Below are 19,100 nucleotides of genomic sequence, written 5' to 3'. Positions count from 1 at the left end.
GAGTGGGTCAGCTATGGGTAGGATCACGAAATATGTGGCTGTACACACACACACACACACACACACACACACACACACACACACGTAACAATTTAAGACAAGGCAGACTGTTTATCTGCAGGGGATCCAATGCCTTCAAGAATTGGAACCCTGTAAAAAGAGCACTACACTTCAAACAAAAATACAAGGAAAATAAACAACTGGAGTGTCAGTGGAGGTTGTGTAAGAAGAGTGTCAGAAGAGCCTGTGAGAAGATGAAGGGTATACTGAACACCCAGCCAAACTGGAAACGTCTGCACCTGAAGTGTGCAGCATCCACCCTGCAGTGTGGCGTGCTGTGGGGGTGTCTGAGAAACCATATCTCATCACCTGAGTTTGCACATATTTAGACCAAGTCTTTGGGTGTTGGAGGTGACTACTATATCTATAGATTAATTAAAATTAATATGGATGAGTTCATCATGCATAAACAGTACAACAAAGTTGTCCAGACCCAACTGTTGGATGTATCATTAATGGATTATTCCTTAAATACTTCTGTTCACGAGGATGAAAAATTTAGGATTAATCTCTGTTCCACTAGTGGATGACTCACTAAGTGTGCACCACACTGGAGGGGACCAACCATCAAAGGAAAGCTACCTTTCTTTTAATCTTTTGCAACTGCAGTAGCCTATGCAAAGCAAACACTCACATGTGTCTCATCAGTCAATCAGTCTACAGGACAGAGATTACCTATGCCAATCTCAGGGACAGAACAGCATTTTCTGTTTCCAATTCAACTACCTTTTTTTCTTTAACCTGCAGCCAGGATCCAAAAAATTGCCTCAAAACAGCATTTACCTGCCCACACTGAAACACCATTAATGAACAGAGAACAAGAAATGGTAGAAACAGTCTCAGCAAGGAGAAAGTCAACAGTCAGGTTGTGAAGACTCCTTCACATACTGCAGAGCCAAGACAAGTCAGCCTCAGCAAGGCATGGCCGGCTACCCACACACACCCCATGGCTCTGAGCCCATCAGCACCAGACCTGAGGACTACCAGGGATGCAAGCTTGACACTCGAGACTCTTTTATCTTTCAGTCAGTAAGGTGCCGTGGAAAGTACCTGGGAAGGAGGGTTTACAGAGAAAGTCATAGAAACATTTCAGCCTTAAAAATAAAAATCTGATCCCTTCAAAGCCGTGTGTGTGTGTGTGTGTGTGTGTGTGTGTGTGTGTGTGTGTGTGTGTGTGTGTGTGTGTAGGTGCTCATAAGACGTAGGTAGTCTTGGAAAATCAAGGAGAGGAAGGATTTATTGAGAAGCTGAGATGGTGGTCAGTGAAGGGTGGATGTTGGAAGGAAGCTAGAGCATGGTGGGATTTTATAAGCCAAAGAAGTGAAATTCGTATTTAATTCCCTTTGACAACTGGTCCAGGTGCAGTGTTCCTGGTGGTGGCTCAGTGCTCCAGCTGTGGATTCAGGGAACTCAGAACATCATACTGAAAATAATCTCACAGACTACAGAGTCAAATTCCTGCTGATGCTCCAGTCCCATCAGAGAAGAAATTAAGTCCCTCCTCCTATGGATCCTCTCATTTTTGTCATTCTCTCCTGCAGGAGATTCAGTCCTTCCTCTGAGGGGGCTACTCATACCTGCAGGTGATTTAGACCCTCTTGAAGGGAATTCTGTCTCCAGATTGGGATGCGGACCCTCCTGTTAGAGAATTAACTCTCTAAATCTTCTCACAGAGTATGTGTGACTACATGGAGACAGCATTATCTGCACTTCTAACCTCTGATTGGTAAAGAGAACCTACGATATGAGTTTGAAAACCTCTGAGTTATATACTGAGTAATGAAAACCTACAAGTTATATACTGTTGATTTCTAAATGTATTCAGTTGATTATGAATTATTCTGCAATATTTTGATGAAATTTACTTACTTCCTAGATTTCAAACAAAAATAGAAGCTATAGTTAAAAGTTTAGTGTGTGTTTGGCCAAATTATTTACAAAATATTTTTGGTTTTTATAAAAGTTGGTGTACGACATAAAAATTTTCCCCTATTTTGTTTTGTGTACTGCTAGGATATAGAAATGCTTTATTTCTGCTGACAGAGCTTATATTCATTGGTCTTGTATAACTCACTGTTCAGTGCTAAACTTTAGCAGATTCCTTAGGGTCTCTGCCATTTATAACAGGATTCCATCTACAAGTCTACTGCCTTGTTCTTCCTTTCTGATGAGATGCCTTTTGTTCAGTTTCCCCCCGTAAATGACAGAGCTATACTGTGAGAACAATGATGGACAGCAGTGCCAGAAAGACCTGGGACACATTTACAAAGTCTGGTCCAATTAGAATGGGGCATGGTGAGATAGTTCTGTTATGTTTGCTCTGACCCTATGAGTCTCTCTTCACTACCTTCACTTGGACAAGTTGTAACCCAATTAATATGGTGAAGGATGAAGTCCCTGACACTTAGTAGGTGACAATGCCTTCCACGTGATCCATTCAAGGAAACCTGAAAGGTGGGCTCTCTCGTAATGACATTGCTGTCTTTATGAAAGGGACCCTAAAGTTACAGACACTTGAAGGGTGCAGAGAGAGACCACAGGGCACCAAGAGGAATCAGCTACCTACAAACGGAGGAGAACTGGAGCCAACTCTTGGACCCCAGTCCTCCAAATGGAAGCCAACAGAAACCTCTGCTCAGTTCTGCCTGCAGCCCACAAACACTAGAGTGTGCATTCTCGGTGTGCTCCAGAGCCTGGAAGTGGCTGCTCTAACCCCAGCTCTGTCGTGGGGTGGATGGAAGTCTTGTCTATCTTGGGGTGGATGGAAGTCTATCTCTCAAGGTGAGGTAAAGTGGTCCTGAGTTAGGTGCCAAGGTCCAGTCCCAGGGGGAAGCTTCCCGATAGCTAAGCTTGAGCTTGAAGCAGGCAGAGCTGTGCTCTCCTTAAGGAATGTAGCACTAGTTGCCAGAATAGAGGTTTCTTCTTTCAATGTACACTTAGGCAAATTTGCAAAGATCCAAAATGCTGGCTGTGGTTCTCACCAGTTTCCTTGGAGTATGCCCACAGAGTTCCTTGTCTGCTCCTGGGAATCCAAGCCTTGTCCTCAAAGGGGCTGCTCATGCACTCATCTGACTTCTTTGGCCAGGAAGCACACCTGATAAAAACTGAATTTTAAGAGGCAGATAAGATCAGAGAAAGGACTAAAAGAGCTCGAAGGGGCTCGAGACCCCATATGAACAACAATGCCAAGCAACCAGAGCTTCCAGGGACTAAGCCACTTCCCAAAGACTATAAATGGACTGACCCTGGGCTCCAACCTCATAGGTAGAAATGAATAGCCTAGTAAGAGCACCAGTGGAAAGGGAAGCCCTTGGTCCTGCCAAGACTAAACCCCCCAGTGAATGTGATTGTTGTGGGGAGGGTGGTAATGGTGGAGGATGGGGAGGGGAACACCCATAGATAAGGGGAGTGGGAGGGCTTGGGGGGATGTTGGCTTGGAAACCGGGAAAGGGAATAACAATCGAAAGGTAAATAAGAAATACTCAAGTTAATAAAAAAAGACATAGAGACAGGAGGAACTGCATCCTGACCTTTTGTGTAGGAAGTTTGGCTTGGACTGATCAAGTATCAGAAGGACCATGAATTCCCTATGGCCAAATTAGCTAGGGCTAAGTTTATACCAAGAGAGCTCCTTGAAATACCTGATCTGCAGTTTGCGCTCCCTTCTACAAGCAACTACTCAATTGAATATAAGTGACTACATCCAGGTTACTTAGTTGGCTGCTAAGTGTAAATCTACTTTTACCTGTATTTAAACCAGCATACTTTTACCTGTATTTAAACATACGGTTCAATCCCCATTAAATGGAAAAGCCCCAGTGGTATTAGTTTTAAAGGTGCTCACATAATAAGTTTTTGCCAAGAAATTTTCAGTAATTTATGTAGAAATCTATATGGAGAATGCAGTATAGTACAGTCAAATCACAGGCTTTATAATCCTATATTTAAAGTTTGATATGATTACAAATATTAAAGCAGGACTATTTTAAATAGTCTAATATATTTAATTTAGAATTAATATGTTTTTCCATGCACCAATCAGCCATAATGTAGGTTAGCTTGTTTCCTAAGTCATGTGTTTTAAGAGGCTTATCAGTCTACCAGCTAAATTTGAAACACCTTTTACAGGATTGTATTATTTAGGTACCAGGAATATTAAGAAGATGAAAAGAATAGGAAAGTTAAAATGATTTAGTAAGCATTAAGATTTATGGATGCATAACAGCTTAAATCTTGATGAGATATGTGTAAGAAAACTAGTAGGGGGAGCATAAGTAAAGGAATGATCCTATCAGTGCCTCTAAACCATAAAATGCATTCCTACAGTTATCTGAACTCCATTGACTACGGAAGTCAAGGTAAAACACACACACACACAAACAAAAGAGGCAGATCAGATCATCTTTCTGATTATGTTCACAGCATAGACTTCTTTGTTTATTTGTCTGTTTTTGTTTTTTTTAATTTTTTATTAGATACATTTCTTTACTTACACTTCAAATGTCATTCCCCTTCCCGGTTTCCTGTTCATAAATCTTAGGTGGGGCTGCTGTAAGGTTCAGATTCTCTGCTTGGGAGCCATTACCACATATGATGTTTATATTTTTGTTCACTTTTATCAATCTATTTTTCTGCGGTGTTCTCTAAGAGGGCAACGAGTACGGTTACATAATTATTGGTATTAACAGCTGTACTCCCAAATCCTGCTCAGTATGGAGTCTGCTGATGTTCAGCATAAGGAGGTGCCAAGTCAGGGAACCTTCATTTGTTGATGCAGCAAATGAGAAGAAGCCCCAAGCGGGAGATGGAGGAAGGAGCCATAAGGACAGTTGGGAGAAAACATGTCAACTTCCCTAAGATTCGGAAAAGAAGCAGTTGGTCTCCATCCCGAGGGAACTCAAGCTAAGACTCACAAAATAGTGCTACTAAGCCAACCCAAATTCTCTTATTTTCCCCACATCCCTGAGAGCAGAAAGGAGTGGTTTCAAACTCCATGGGCTCCCCTCATACTCACTGGAATTGGATGGTGAAACTGCCATAACCTCTGTTCTGAAAAATCCCCTTAGTAACTAATGAAGGGCGTGGCTAAGTCCGAGAGAGGAGGGCCGGGTATCGTTCATTGGCCACTCATGCGCGCGCATGAGTCTATGCCCATACACTGAAGTTTTCCAGGCTACCTTTCAATATCCTTCGCATTTACAGTGCTTGTAAAATACAAATCAATTTACTGTGGCATTGAATACCAATCTCACCTAGAGGCATCACTTTCCCAGCCCATAGGCGATCCTGCCCCCTGAGACTTGTAATGGAGGAGGCCCTTCCCCTTCCTCTCTACCATCTCAGGAGAGTCTACCACACAGACATGTCTTATAGGGTCCTTCCATCAGGCCCCGCAGGTTCTGTGTTCATTTCTCACACTTTAACATTTATCCACACCTGTGGTCTGCTGATGTCTCCTGATCCCCCATCCTGTTCTGTATGTGACTGCCTGGGATCACAGGGCGAGTAGGGGCAGTACTATCTACATACTGCTTAAAACGTTTAGGCAATCTCAAGACTGGCACTTACCTCCCAGCGCTGTGAGTGAACAGGTTGAAAAAAATTCTTATACAAACAAATCACTTGACACTTTAGGAGATGAAAATTTCTTCTGCCAAGTCAATCAACCACCCTATTCTGCTTAATTGTATAATAAATTCATGAGTATAACTGTTTCTGAAATCACTTTATTACCTGGGAATGGGCAAAGGAAGACTCATGTAGGATTTGGCAGAAAATGAAGTGGTACAGAGACCAGGGGCCACAGTAGGCCTGAGCCACAAATCCCACACAGGACAGGGAGCACAAGAAGACATGGTCCTGGGTCAGCACCAAAACTAGTTTCTAAGGGATGTCTCTACAGAATTAAAAAAAAATAAATTAAAATATAGAAATACAAACACTAATTCCAACATATAAGTTCTGTTCTTCCAAAAAAGTTCCCCACAAGCTTTTTAAACCCTCAAACATGCTTCCCATTTCTTAAAGTTCCTTTGCATTATTTATAGGACACTGCTGAGTGTCATAGGCTACAGGTAACGGTACTCAAAGTCATTCCCTGTTCATCTGAACTTTACATCCTTTGACCAGCAACTTCCCAACTCCATCCTTACATTTCACCCAAACCCTGAGATTTGGACACTGTCTTGCTCCCCCGTGCTAAAGCACAGTAGTCATGAGGGTGAGGGGACACAACATCCCACTGACCCTTCAGCCTGCTGGAACGGATCAGTGTATCCTGTGCCATGATAATGAAACATACCTTCCTTCCATCAGTACTGAGTGGCCACTTACTTTTGAAACGTGAATGACCAGAACACCTTTAAGGCAATGGGCTTATCAGTGAGTAGTTTGGGGAGTCCAGGCCTTAGGAAAACATTTCCCAACAGTAGTGTACGCTATTCAATGTGCTCTTGCAACACTTATTCACATCTGACCTCACTGTCCAGGGATGGCCAAGTCTACTTCACTCCAGGTCTCACAAACACACATGCAGTGTTTTCAGATGCTTGCAGGTTCTTGAGTGCATCTGTCTTCCCATGCACTAGGGACAGCAGGTACCTGCTCTTCTTTGGGAGGTATTTTTATGCTATGAAAGGCTGCCCATGTGCTGCAGACACAAGAAGAATGCACTTCCTGGGCAAGACAAGTGTGCAAATCCTTCATCAGCTCTCTGGAACACTCTATTCTCTTACAGAGGAAAAAAAAAAAGACACGCTTTCAAATAGGAAACTCATAAACATAAAAAATACTAATGGTTGTATTTCAACAATTGATCGTACAGCTCTTATTAAAAAGAATTTTTGGGTTTCAAATGCTTCCGTTTTATTTAAAATTGTGATTATTTCCCTGATGCACAGATTTCTATGGAACAGAAAGTTCTTCTAAAACCATATTAGAGATTCTGAAAAAGAAAATGTGTTGAAATCATAAAGTTACCTTTCACACAAAATAAGCAAACTGAGGCCTTTCTCCCATAGCTCAACTGAGGAATGAGGATGCAAAATTCAGGAATTAAAATTAAATAAATCTGTTACGCTGAGAAAGAGATGCAGACTCAACTGACACAAGTTTTCTTATAGCACTTAAGTCACAGGGGGCACAGCAACACGCTTCTTCCTTTCCTGACAGAGTTTATAAATCTCTTCACTAAATTTACAACTTCTGAGATAGCTGTGTTTGACCGCCACACATGAGCTCCCATTCGTCTCGGACGTCTTTGCTCCTGCTTGCAAGAATGCTGTGTAATGCTGTGAGAGCTCTACAGCCTTTGGAACCACTGAAGTATTAGATAACTCTAACAGAACTGTCACCTTTGCTTTCCACCAATGATTAGTGGTCTGGTGATTTGAATTGATAAAAATAAAATCCCTAGCATCAAATATGAAGCCTTTCTCTAGAATTTTGGAAATTAAATTATGAATTAGATATTCAATCTCAAACATTTACATTGGATCAGGAGGCTCACATTTTAGATGAATGATGTGTTGTGCGCCTTACATTAACAACTCCTTGCAGCCAACTCATGCAAATTAAAGAACTTACAGGCAACATTTCACCTGCCCTAAGAGACCTGTCTCCTGCATACAGGGTGCCCAATGACACAGGAATGCCCTAGGCTGAGAGGCCTGTCTCCTGCAGAAAAGAGCAATTCTCAAATTCATCTAGAATGACAAAAAACACAGGATAGGGAAAATATTCTCAACAATAAAAGAAATTCTGGGAGAATCAGCATTCCAGAGACACAGTAGTGCTCTGACATTTTCGGCGATCACTGTCTGGTAGGAAAATGGAGGTTTTAGAAAGAACAGAAAGATAATGTCTAGGCCTACTGCCCTTGGAATGACAATGGAAAAGGTAGGGTAGAGGAAACACCCTGTCATCTTTAAAGCCCTTCATTCTGCCTTCTGGGTCCAAGAGTGCCAATGCTAACAAGAACGGGTAACTTCACCTTTGTCAGATCTCTAAGAACTAGGCAGGATTTTTCTTGGTAAAGTAAGACAAAATTTCTTGGATGTGGAACATCTCTCAATTGCAACCATTTCAGAAAAAGAAATTAAACATCACTTAGAAGGACATTTGTTCCTTCCTCTTCAGGCCCACCCCACAAATCGACTGCCAAGGTCAGACCTGCTTGAGTACAGGTGACCTCTCTCTTCTCACTTAGTGTTCAATTCATTCTCAAGCTCTGTTACTTTACGAGAAGCTTCCACTTTGTCAGACATATCATGACTTTTTGAGAAGTTGTGTGGACGCTCTTTAAACATCAGGTTTTCATGATCTCCAGAACTGCCAGATAAGTGTGCATCTTGGCTGGACAAGAGGAGAACACAAAAGATTATGCATAAAAATACAACTAACTAGCCTAACTAAATTTTCATCTAAATTTTAATGTTTCAGTGAGAGCTGTTCATTTTTGCACATTATTTCAGTTATTTTATGTATTCTGGCTGAAACAAACTATACCTACTCTACGGTCTGAGCAGAACTTTAAAATCCAATCTTTGCTCATCAACTAAATGTCAGTTCAAAGAAAAGGGCAGGATTTGTGGCATAACCCTATAAGCAACCTGGCCAAAAAGGTATGAGTACAACTTAAAATATATCAAAAGAGTAATAAACCAATAAAGAATTCCATGCAGAAAAGGGGCAAAATAAACTCTTGACTGTGACTTTCAAAAATAAATATGTGCAGTACTGATGGCTCAGTGATCAACTGAAGATTACATAAATGCTAGGAAGAACAGGGAGCCAGCTTAGCCATTGAGAGACTCTCTTTCATTGAGCAAGGGAGAGTAATTAGAGGATAATTTCTGTCAACATCAGGGCAAGCCTCCACACGCACCTATATACACAGATGTATATGGTGGTACAACATACCCACACTTATAAGGAAGAAAGAAAATAACAAACCAAGGGTGCTCAATTTCATTAAGCATCATAATTTAAATGTTTTGGCCATGTAAACAAGCTTATCTATGGGGGTAGTTTAAAAGTACACCATTTCCACAAACTTTCCCCCATATAATATTGAGAACCAGAACAACCCTGATTACTGTAATTCAGTGTTACAAGGGCAGAGGACATATAAACTGAATATATATATATATATATATATATATGTTTATATATATTTGTTCATACACATTTATACTTACGTAAATATGTAACCATATACAACCAACAGACAATACCAAACAAAATGTAGAGAAACTTGAAGCAATCCCAATAAAATCAGGAACAAGGCAAGCCTGCCCACTCTGCCCCTATCTATACAATATATTATGAGAATTTATAGACAGAGCAATTAGATAACAAAAAGAGAGCAAAGGGATAGAAATTTGGAAGGAGGAAGTTAAGATATCACTATTTGTAGATGAAATGATAGTATAAACATGTGACCAGAAAAAACTGTACCAGAACTCCTCCAGCTGATAAACAACTTAAGCAAAGTAGCTGGATACAAAATTCACTCTACCAAATCAGCAGTATTCCCCTACTCAAAGAAATAATGGGCTGAGAAAAATTAGGGAAACAGCACCCTTCACATTAGACACATATACTATAAAATACGTCAGCGTGACTCTAACCAAGCAAGTGAAAGATCTGTACAACAGGGACAAGTCTCTGATGAAAGAAATTGGAGAAGACCGCAGAAGATGGAAAGATCTCCCATGCTCTTGGATCAGCAGGATAAACATAGTAAAATGGCCATCTTACCAAAGGCAGTCTATAGATTCAATGCAATCCCCATCAAAATTCCAACTCAATTCATCATAGAATTAGAGCAATTCTCAAATTCATCTAGAATGACAGAAAACACAGGATAGGGAAAATATTCTCAACCATAAAAGAAATCTGGGAGAATCAGCATGCCTGACTTCAACCTGTACTACAGAGAAATAATTTTAAAAAACGCAGTTATTTATACAGGGACAGGAAGATAGATCAAGGTAATACAATGTACAACCCAGAAAATAACCCTACACACAGATGGGCAATTAATCAGTGACAAAGAAGCCAAATCCATCCAGCATAACAAAACAGCATTTTCAACCAAAGGTGTTGGTTGAACTGTCGGTGAGCATGAAAAGAGTGCAAATTTACCTTTTCTCCACTCCTTGTACAATGTTCAATTCCAAGTTGATGAAGAACCTCCATACAAAACCAGATACGCTGAATATACCATGGGGAAGAGACTCAAACACATTGGCACAGGGGAAATTTCTTGATTAGAATGCCAATGGCTTATGTTCTAAAATCACCATTCGACAAATGGGACCTCATAAAATTGAAAAGTATCTGTAAGGCAAAGGTCTTAGACATTAGGAGAAAATGGCAATCCCGAGATTGGAAAAAGGTCTCTATTGATCCTACATTTGATAGAGAGCTAATATAAAAAATAGACAAAAATTCAGAAGTTAGTCTCCAAAAATCCAAAAACAATATTTTTCAAATGGTGTACAGAGCTAAACAAAGAATTCTCAACTAAGGAGCCTTGAAAGGATGAGAGGCACTTAAAGAAGTGTTCAACATCCTTCCTCATCAGGGATGTGTAAGTCAAAATGACCCTCACAATCCACAGCACAGCAATGACTAAGATCAAAACCACAGGCGACAGGAGATGCTGGCAAAGATGTGGAGAAAGAGCAACACTCCTCTACTGCTGGTAGAACTGCAAGCTGGTAAAATCACTTTAGAAATCAATGCAGTGCTTCCTCGGAAAATAAAAATAGTTCTACATGAACAACTAGCTATAACACTACTAGACATAAATCCTCAAAGATGCTCCAACATATAACAAGGCCCCATGCTCCCTTATGTTTATATAAATCTTATTTATAATATCCACACGTTGTAACTAAGCCACATGTACCTCAATGGAAGAATGGATATAGAAATTGAGATGCATTTGCACATTAGAGTATACCAAGTTATTATAAACAATCACTTCACAAAATTTCAGGGAAATGAATAGATCTAGAATCTATCAACTTGAGAGAGGTTACCCAGACACAAAAGAACACACAAGCTGTGTACAAACTGATAAGTTGTTATTACACCCAAAAGCTCAATATGCCACAATAAAGCTCACAAACCATATGGAGCTTAAGAAGAAGGAAGACCAAAGTGTGGATGTTCATTCCCACATAGTACAGGGAACAAAATAATCACAGGAGGTAGAGAAAGGCAGGGACCTGGGAGCAAGAGAGAAGGGGAAGATAAATAAATATGCAGAGTTGTGGGGAGGACAGGATCAGGTGATAGAAAAGACATGAGAGAATTAGAGTTTCAGGAAATTGATTAAAAGTATGTAGCAGTGGGGAATGATGAACAGGGTGTAGCCACTACAAAGTCCCAGATGTTAGGGAAGTGAGAGTCCCCCAGGATGGAAACGGTTGACTTTATCTGAAGTATGCAACAAGGGGGACCTACAACCTGTATAGACACCTCCACTAGATAGACACAGCCCCAAATCAGTGATGGGGCCACAGAATCATCTCAAAATGTTTACCTAGATATGTTCAAGTCCAAAGTAAAGACAGCAATAAAAAATGGAACAGACACTAAAGGAAAGGCCATACAGAAACTACTCCACCTAGGATTCCATCCCATGAGCAGATACCAAACTGAGACACTAGTACTGATGTCAAGATGTGCTTACTGACAGAAGCCTGCTATTGCTATTCCCTGAGAGGTTGTACCAGCACTTGACCCATACAGCTGCAGATACAGCCAACAATCAGACTGTGCCTGGGGACCCCACTGGAAGAGCTAGGTGAAGGACTGAAGGACCTGAGGGAATTCAGCCCCATAAGAAAAACATTATCAGTTTACTGGACACCCAGAGCTCCGAAGAACAAAGCAAAAACTAAAGAATACACATGGAGGGAACCATGGCTCCAGATACATGGCTTTCACTGACATCAATGGGAGAGGAGGCCCCTGGTCCTGTGGAGGTTTGATGTGCCAGCATAGGGGGATGTTAGAGTGGTCAGGTGGGAGTAGGGGAGAGAGTGGAGGAGCTCCCTCATAGACGCCAAGCTGAGGGGCATGGGGAGGATGGAATGGGTGATTGCGGAGGGGCAACAAGGAAGGGGGATATCATTTGAAATTAAATGAATAAATTGATTAATTTAAAAAAATCTCATGATCATCTCAGTAGATTCTGAAAAGGCCTTTGGCAAAACGTGCAGTCCATCATGTGAACCTTACAGAGAGAGAAGGATACAGAAGAATACATGAACACAAAGTAATATACAGCAGTCCACTAGCCAACATCAAACTAAATAGAGAGAAACTTAAAATAATTCCCATAAACTCTGGGGCAGGGCATGGCTGGCCACCCTCCCCCTAACATTTCAATATAGTTCTTGAAGTTCAGGCTAGAGCAATAAGAAAACTAAATGTGAAAAACGAGATATGCATTGGAAGGGAAGAAGATATCGTATTGGCATTTGTGATGATATCATACTATGTACAAGAGCCCCCAAAAATTCTATCACAGAACTCCTACATTTGATAAATACCTTCAGTAAAGTGGGTGGATACAACATTAACTAAAAAAAAATCAGTACCATTCTTTTAAACAAACAATGAAGGGGCTGAAAAATAAATTAGGGAAACATTGCTCTTTACAATAGCAACAAATAATATAAATGTCTTAGTGTAACTCTAAGAAAGTGAAAGATCTGTATGACAAAAATTTTAAATCTCTGAAAATAGCAATTGAAAGATATCAGAAAGTGAATGCAATACCCATTAAAATACCAAAACAAGTCTTTACAGAACTTAACGTGAAATTCTCAACTTCAAGTGAAAAATTTAATAAACCCAGGATAGCTAAAACATTCCTGAACAAGAACAGAATTTCGGGAGGAATCACCATCTCTGATTTACTGCTGTCCTACAGAGCTATAGCAATAAAACTACAGTATTGGTATAGGAACAGGCAGGCTGATCAATAAAATGAAATCCAAGACCCTGAAATAAACCCACACAAGTATGGATGCTTATTGTCAATAAAGTGGGCAAAATCATATGACAAAAAATAAGAAAGAATCTTGAACAGGTGGTGCTGGTCTAATTGGATATAGGCATAGGGAAGAATGCAATGAGCCTTATCTATAAACCTGTGCAAAACACATGTCCAAGTGGATCAAAGACCTCAAAATAAAACTTTATACATCAAATCTGATACAAGAAAAAGTGAGAAATAGGCTTGAGCACATTGGTACAGGAGACAACTTCCTGAGCAGAACACCAATGGCGCTCAGATATTGAGATCAACAATTAATAAATGAAACTTGATGCAACTGAAAAGCTTCTGTAAGTAAAACAAAACACTTAATAGAAATGTCTGCATACAGGTTGGAAGAGGATCTTCACCAACCCTATAGTGCACAAAAGGCTAATATTAAAATTACATAAATAACAAGTGAAACTACAAGAGACCAAATATCCTAACCTAATAATGTGGTGCAGAGATAAATTCATCAGCAGAACTTTGAATGGCCAAGAGCCACTTAAAGACCTGGTCACCATCCTTGGTCACCAGGTATATCCAAATCAAAAGCACCCTGGGATTCCAACTTATGTGCATCAGTATGGATAAAATAAAAATCTAAAGTGACATCCAGCACATGCTGATGAGGATGTGGAATAGTGGGAACACTCCTCCATTGCTGTTTGGATTGAAAACTTGTACATCCATTTTCGAAATCATATTGGCAGTTTCTCAGAAAACTGGGGATCAGTTTTCATCTGGACTTAGCAAAACAACCCTGGGACATATAATCAAATGGTGACCCACCATCCCACAAGGACGCTTGATGATCTATGTTAATAGTGTTTTTATCTGTAATGTCCAAGAACTGAAAACAACCTGTATGTCCCCCTACTGAAGAATGGATACAGGAAATATTGTATATCTACACAATGGAATACTCGTCAGCTATTAAGAATAAATACATTATGAATTTTGTAGGCAAATGGATGAACTTGAGAATGTTATCCTGAGTGAGGTAACCCAGACCCACAGAAAAATGTATGTCATTTATAAGTGGACATTAACCATAAAGTGCAGGATAACAGGTTGATAGGCATGAAGGAAGAAGGAGGGCCTGAGTGAGGAGGTGTGAATCTCATAAGAAGGAGAAACAAAATAGTCTAAGAAGGATGATGGAACAGGGTAAGAGAAGAGGCAGGAAAGGAGATGGAAATGCTGATCAGGTCTAGGGAGAGGAGTTTGGAAGAGGGCTAGGAGTGAGATTACAAATTGTCTGGGCAGGAGTGTCCAGGGATCTCTGGTGACTTGCTGGATGCCTGGTAAGTGAGAGGATGGGGGAGTTTATGGGGGTGACTCTAGCTTAGATTCCTACCGGAGCAGAAGATGGAAATGGCCACCTCCTATATCAAGAAAGAACTTCTAGAAGAGGAAGAGGACATCAATGCACTCACAACACCTTCAACTCAAAATCTGTTTTGCCAATAAGTGTGCAGGGATAAAGATATAGCAGATATTGAGGGAAAAACCAAACAATGACTGCCCCAAAGTGAGATCCATCTCATGTGACAGAGACAACCTCTTACAGTACTTATGTTACTCTGATTTACTTGCAGACAGAAAAGTAGCACACCTGTCTCTGGAGAGGCTTCACTCAGCAGCTGAAAGCCACAGTCAGTCCTCAGATGGAGCTTGGGAAGTCTTGTGGAAGAGTGGGGGAGAGTGGTGAGAAGACTAGAGGGGTTAAAAACACTACAAGAAGTCCCCTATAGTCAGATACCTTGGAACATGGAGTATGCTAGAGCCTGGGCAAACAACCCCAGGGCCAGGTGTAGCTATCTGCAGTTGGTCTCCATGTGGGTCATTTGACAAGTAGATCCAGGACTGTCTCAGTCTCTCTTGCCTGCCATGGGAACCCTTCCCCATACCTGGGCAGCCTGATTGTAAATCTGTGGGACAGGGGGTGTCTCATACTGTTGGGAGTAGATGCCCCAGCGCGGGGTGGTACCTAGGGAGTCTGCCCTTCTACAAAGAGAAGGGAGAGCATTATGGTGAGAAGGATTTGTAAGGTGGCACTGGGAAAGGAGGAGGGAGAGTGGCTGGGATCAGGATGTAACCTAAATAAAGAAAACAGTACTGGAATTAAGAAAGTTAGACTGGAAATTGGAAAGATTGCTCAGTGTTAAGAGAACTGATTGCTCTTCCAGAAGTCCTGAGTTCAAATGCCAGCAACCACATTGTGGCTCACAAATATCTCTGATGAGATTTGATGCCCTCTCTGGTATTTCTAAAGACAGCGACATTGTATATATGTATACAGACACACACACACACACACACACACACACACACACACACACACACACACATATATATATCAAATGAATAAATAAATAAATAAATAAATAAATAAATAAACAAACAAACAAACGTAGGAATTACCTGGTCTTAGATTCAGAGCAGGGAATAAAGTGCAATGAGATTATATTCAAACCCATGTCATGTACTGCCTGGATCTTTCAGATCTGCAGGAACCATCACAAGGAAGAACAAGAGAGGCTGGAAAAGGGGTCTGATCCCTGCAGCTCCTCAGTGTCCACTAGCACAGCACTTGCCCTTGGGAGATTATGTCATTCATTCTTCCCGATGTTGCATCAATCAAAATTACATGCTCTGAGGATGAACCTGTAAAAGAGGACAGTTGCTTTTGGGCCAATATGGAGGCTCCTTGCCTCTCAGCAAACTCACTGCTGCCTTTTGAGGTCTCCGGAGGGTGAGCAAAATGAAGACACACAGAGTAGCCTCAGGTTGAGTCAGCCAGGCCCAGGGGGCTCAGTGGTATCTCTCAGATTCCCAGGCCCTCCCTGAGATTGAACACTCTACACAGTGTAAGAGGATTAGGGGATAACCAGGAAATGCAGTTGCTCAGGTGTCTGGCTCTGTAGGATGGAAATAAATCACAGTGGGAAGCTTCAGGACAGTCAGGTGACCTGAGCCCTCCACAGAGTCTAAGTCCAGACTCACAGAGATTCATTCTATCCGCAAGTCTCCTAAACACAGGCATTGACTGATCTGCAGTACAGAGTATTGTACGATACAGTGTCCCTTAGAGATAGGACAAACTTTCCAGTTAGTCATCTTCTGTGTCACACTGAGACTGGGTCTGTAGCACAGTGGATGCTGATGGGGACAGGCCACAACTGGCATTCTATCCCAGCTCATGCAATAAACAAACAAAGAAATAAACAACCAAACAAACAATCCATCTCACTACTTGCAATCCTCATTGTCATCACAAGGGAGCGCCGCTGTGACCTTCTTCTTACACATAAAAGAGACTTGTCTCAGGGAAATGGATGGATGGATGGATGGATGGATGGATGGATGGATGGATGGATAGATGGGTGAATAGATAGATAGATAGATAGATAGATAGATAGATAGATAGATAGATAGATAGATAGATAGATGGATGGATGGATGGATGGATGGATGGATGGATGGATGGATGGATGGATGGATGGACGGACGGACGGGTGGGTGGGTGGATGGATGGATGGATGGATAGATGGGTGGGTGGGTGGGTGGATGGATGGATGGATGGTTGGATAGATGGGTGAATAGAGAGATAGATAGATAGATAGATAGATAGATAGATAGATAGATAGATAGATAGATAGATAGATGGATGTGTGGGTGGGTGGGTGGATGGATGGAGAGATAGATAGATAGATAGATAGATAGATAGATAGATAGATAGATAGATAGATAGATAGATAGATAAGTAATTTGACTTAATCAGTTTCTTCCAGTACTATTTTTCTGAGCAAAACATCATGGACGTGGCTGGTGCAATTCCTTGTTGTTCATTTCTGCTTTCTTTGGCTGTTCATTCAAGGCAGCTCCCTTAGAATCTGCTCATCTCAATAAAGGCCCCTCTGTGGAATGTACAGCCTCTCAGGAGCTAAGGGATTCTTGGAAGGAGCCCCCAAAATCCCCTTTGGGGCAGTTTCCAGTGTTCTCTACTTCAGACAGCAGCTGCATGAAGCAAACATACACCTGTCTGAACATTCCAGCTTGGGTGCACATCACAGTGCACCTGCCCCAGGGTCCTTGTCAGTTGCACATGCCACAGGGCCACTATCATGAGTTCCCCTCCCTAGGGCTCCTGTCCCATTGCATCTCCCCCAGGGTCCCTGCTCCACTGAACCTGCAACAGGTTCACTGCACTGTTGCACCTGGCCCAGAGTTCCCACTCAGTTTTACTGTCCCAAAATCCCTGGCCAACTACACCAGCCTCAGGGATCCAGTCCCATTGTTCCCACCCTGGAGCAGCTTCCTGAAAGTGCCAACTAACTGTCCCGAGGTGGCCTATTTGAAAATCTAACTCAAAGATCTCGCCAGTCAGAACCCATTTTCTTTGCTGGCACCAAGTAGATATTAGCAGGGCTTCATCACCTTCCCTTTCTCAATCCCTTCTCACAGTTGGCCATGTGGAAGCAAAGAAACTGGCAGCAGAACATGGGATAGTCGCCCAGGGTATCAGCACTCCTAGAATTCTCATGAGATGGACTGCTCTGACATGTGATACAGGGGTGGCAGGTAGGCTTTGACATTGAAGAAGCCCAGGCTGCTGCCTCTGCTCACATGGGTGCCAGCACCTTAGCCTGACTCTAGATGTCCTATACTCTGAGAGGAGGAAGGAGATCTTCCTACATAGAGGCTGTCCTCTGAATCTGTGCTGGCCAAGGTCAAGCCAGAGTGTTTGAACATGCCAGTTCCAGCCCCTGAGGGTTCTCTGCCTGCCTGGTGTTTTTCTGTGCTTTACGTCTGGCAAGGTGAAGATGTGGTCCATACTAGAAATATCTTTGAAGGTAGCTGCCCTGGGTTTCCATGCTAACATATAACTATGGACTGGCATGGACCTAAATACCAACAACAGTGCCAGGAATGTGAATTCCATAAAGAAGAGCAAATGGGCCCTTGATACCATCTTGTGCTGATCTGACAGGAGTCAGTACACACAATTCCCAGTACATCAAACGTCCCGTGGGAAAATCCTCTGTCAAGGGCAGGTGATGCCTCATGAGAGTGAACTGTCAGGGTAGGACAAGACACTTGGGACTACTGTCCTGAACTCACCAGTCTCAGATGAATGGGCTTTGAAAAGTTTTCAGAACTCAGAATAGGGGTGTGTAAGCGAGTGCAGGTAATCCTTGGGAAACACATAGTTCCTGAGGAGGTTCTGAGAGCTGTTGGATCCACTCCTGGAGAAGACAGTATTGTTTCAGGGAGTACAAAGCAGAAGCCTGCTGATGCTATTCACAGTATTGCAATGGAGCAGTAACAATTCCTTTAGAAGCGGGATATCCTAGCACTCTCAGATCAAGCAGACAGCCTACAGCCTTTTAGCCTCATAGTTCCAAGAGAATGCCGCTCATGTGTGAAGCTTCTAAAGTCTGGAAGCTGGGGAAGGGAAGATGGACATTGTCTCAGTTAGGGGTTTACTGCTGTAAAGAGACATAACAAAACCAATGCAGCTCTTATGAGGACAACATTAATGAACACAGGATAGCAGGTTCAGAGATTCAGTCCAGTATCATCAAGCTGGGAGCATGGCAGCAATCAGGCAGGCATGGTGCCAGAGAGAGTGAGAGTTCAACATCTTTATCTGAAGGCTGCTTGGGGGAGATTGGCTTGCATGTGGATTGGAACAGGTTCTTAAAGCCCATGACCAATGTGACACACCTACTTAACAAGAACATGCCTCCTAATAGTGCCAAGCCCTGAGCTAAGCTTATACAAACCATCACAGACATCTTCAAGGAGGGTGGTACTGTTTTATCAGAGAGAAGTCTCAGCTCCCATTAATATGCTGAGGTCAACCCTAGATAGGGCATAGAGCAATTCACACATCATGGGATTCAACGGGGCGTTTTATGAAAGAGCTTTTCCCCAGGAGCACACCTGTGTGTCAAGGCCTCCCTTCCAGCTA

General features: G+C 41.9%; 1 long non-coding RNA gene across 4 annotated transcripts in view; it reads right to left on the bottom strand.

Moving 5' to 3' along the window:
* Positions 1 to 5,131, bottom strand: part of LOC148007087 (uncharacterized) — a 43,021-nt gene extending 37,890 nt beyond the window's left edge. For 3 of the 4 annotated variants that reach the window (XR_015646197.1, XR_015646194.1, XR_015646193.1), the window contains exons 1-2: positions 5,075 to 5,131; positions 3,042 to 3,164 (exon numbers count right to left, since the gene is read on the bottom strand). This is a non-coding gene — a long non-coding RNA (uncharacterized LOC148007087). The remainder of the gene's footprint in view (positions 1 to 3,041; positions 3,165 to 5,074) is intronic. The other variant, XR_015646198.1, reaches the window with a different exon arrangement.
* Between the last annotated feature and the right edge of the window lie 13,969 nt (positions 5,132 to 19,100).

The sequence above is a fragment of the Rattus norvegicus genome, chromosome 1 (assembly GCF_021556685.1).
Source record: "Rattus norvegicus strain SHRSP/BbbUtx chromosome 1, alternate assembly SHRSP_T2T, whole genome shotgun sequence".
NCBI classification, from domain to species: domain Eukaryota; kingdom Metazoa; phylum Chordata; class Mammalia; order Rodentia; family Muridae; genus Rattus; species Rattus norvegicus.
This window is presented reverse-complemented; position numbering and strand designations above follow the sequence as displayed.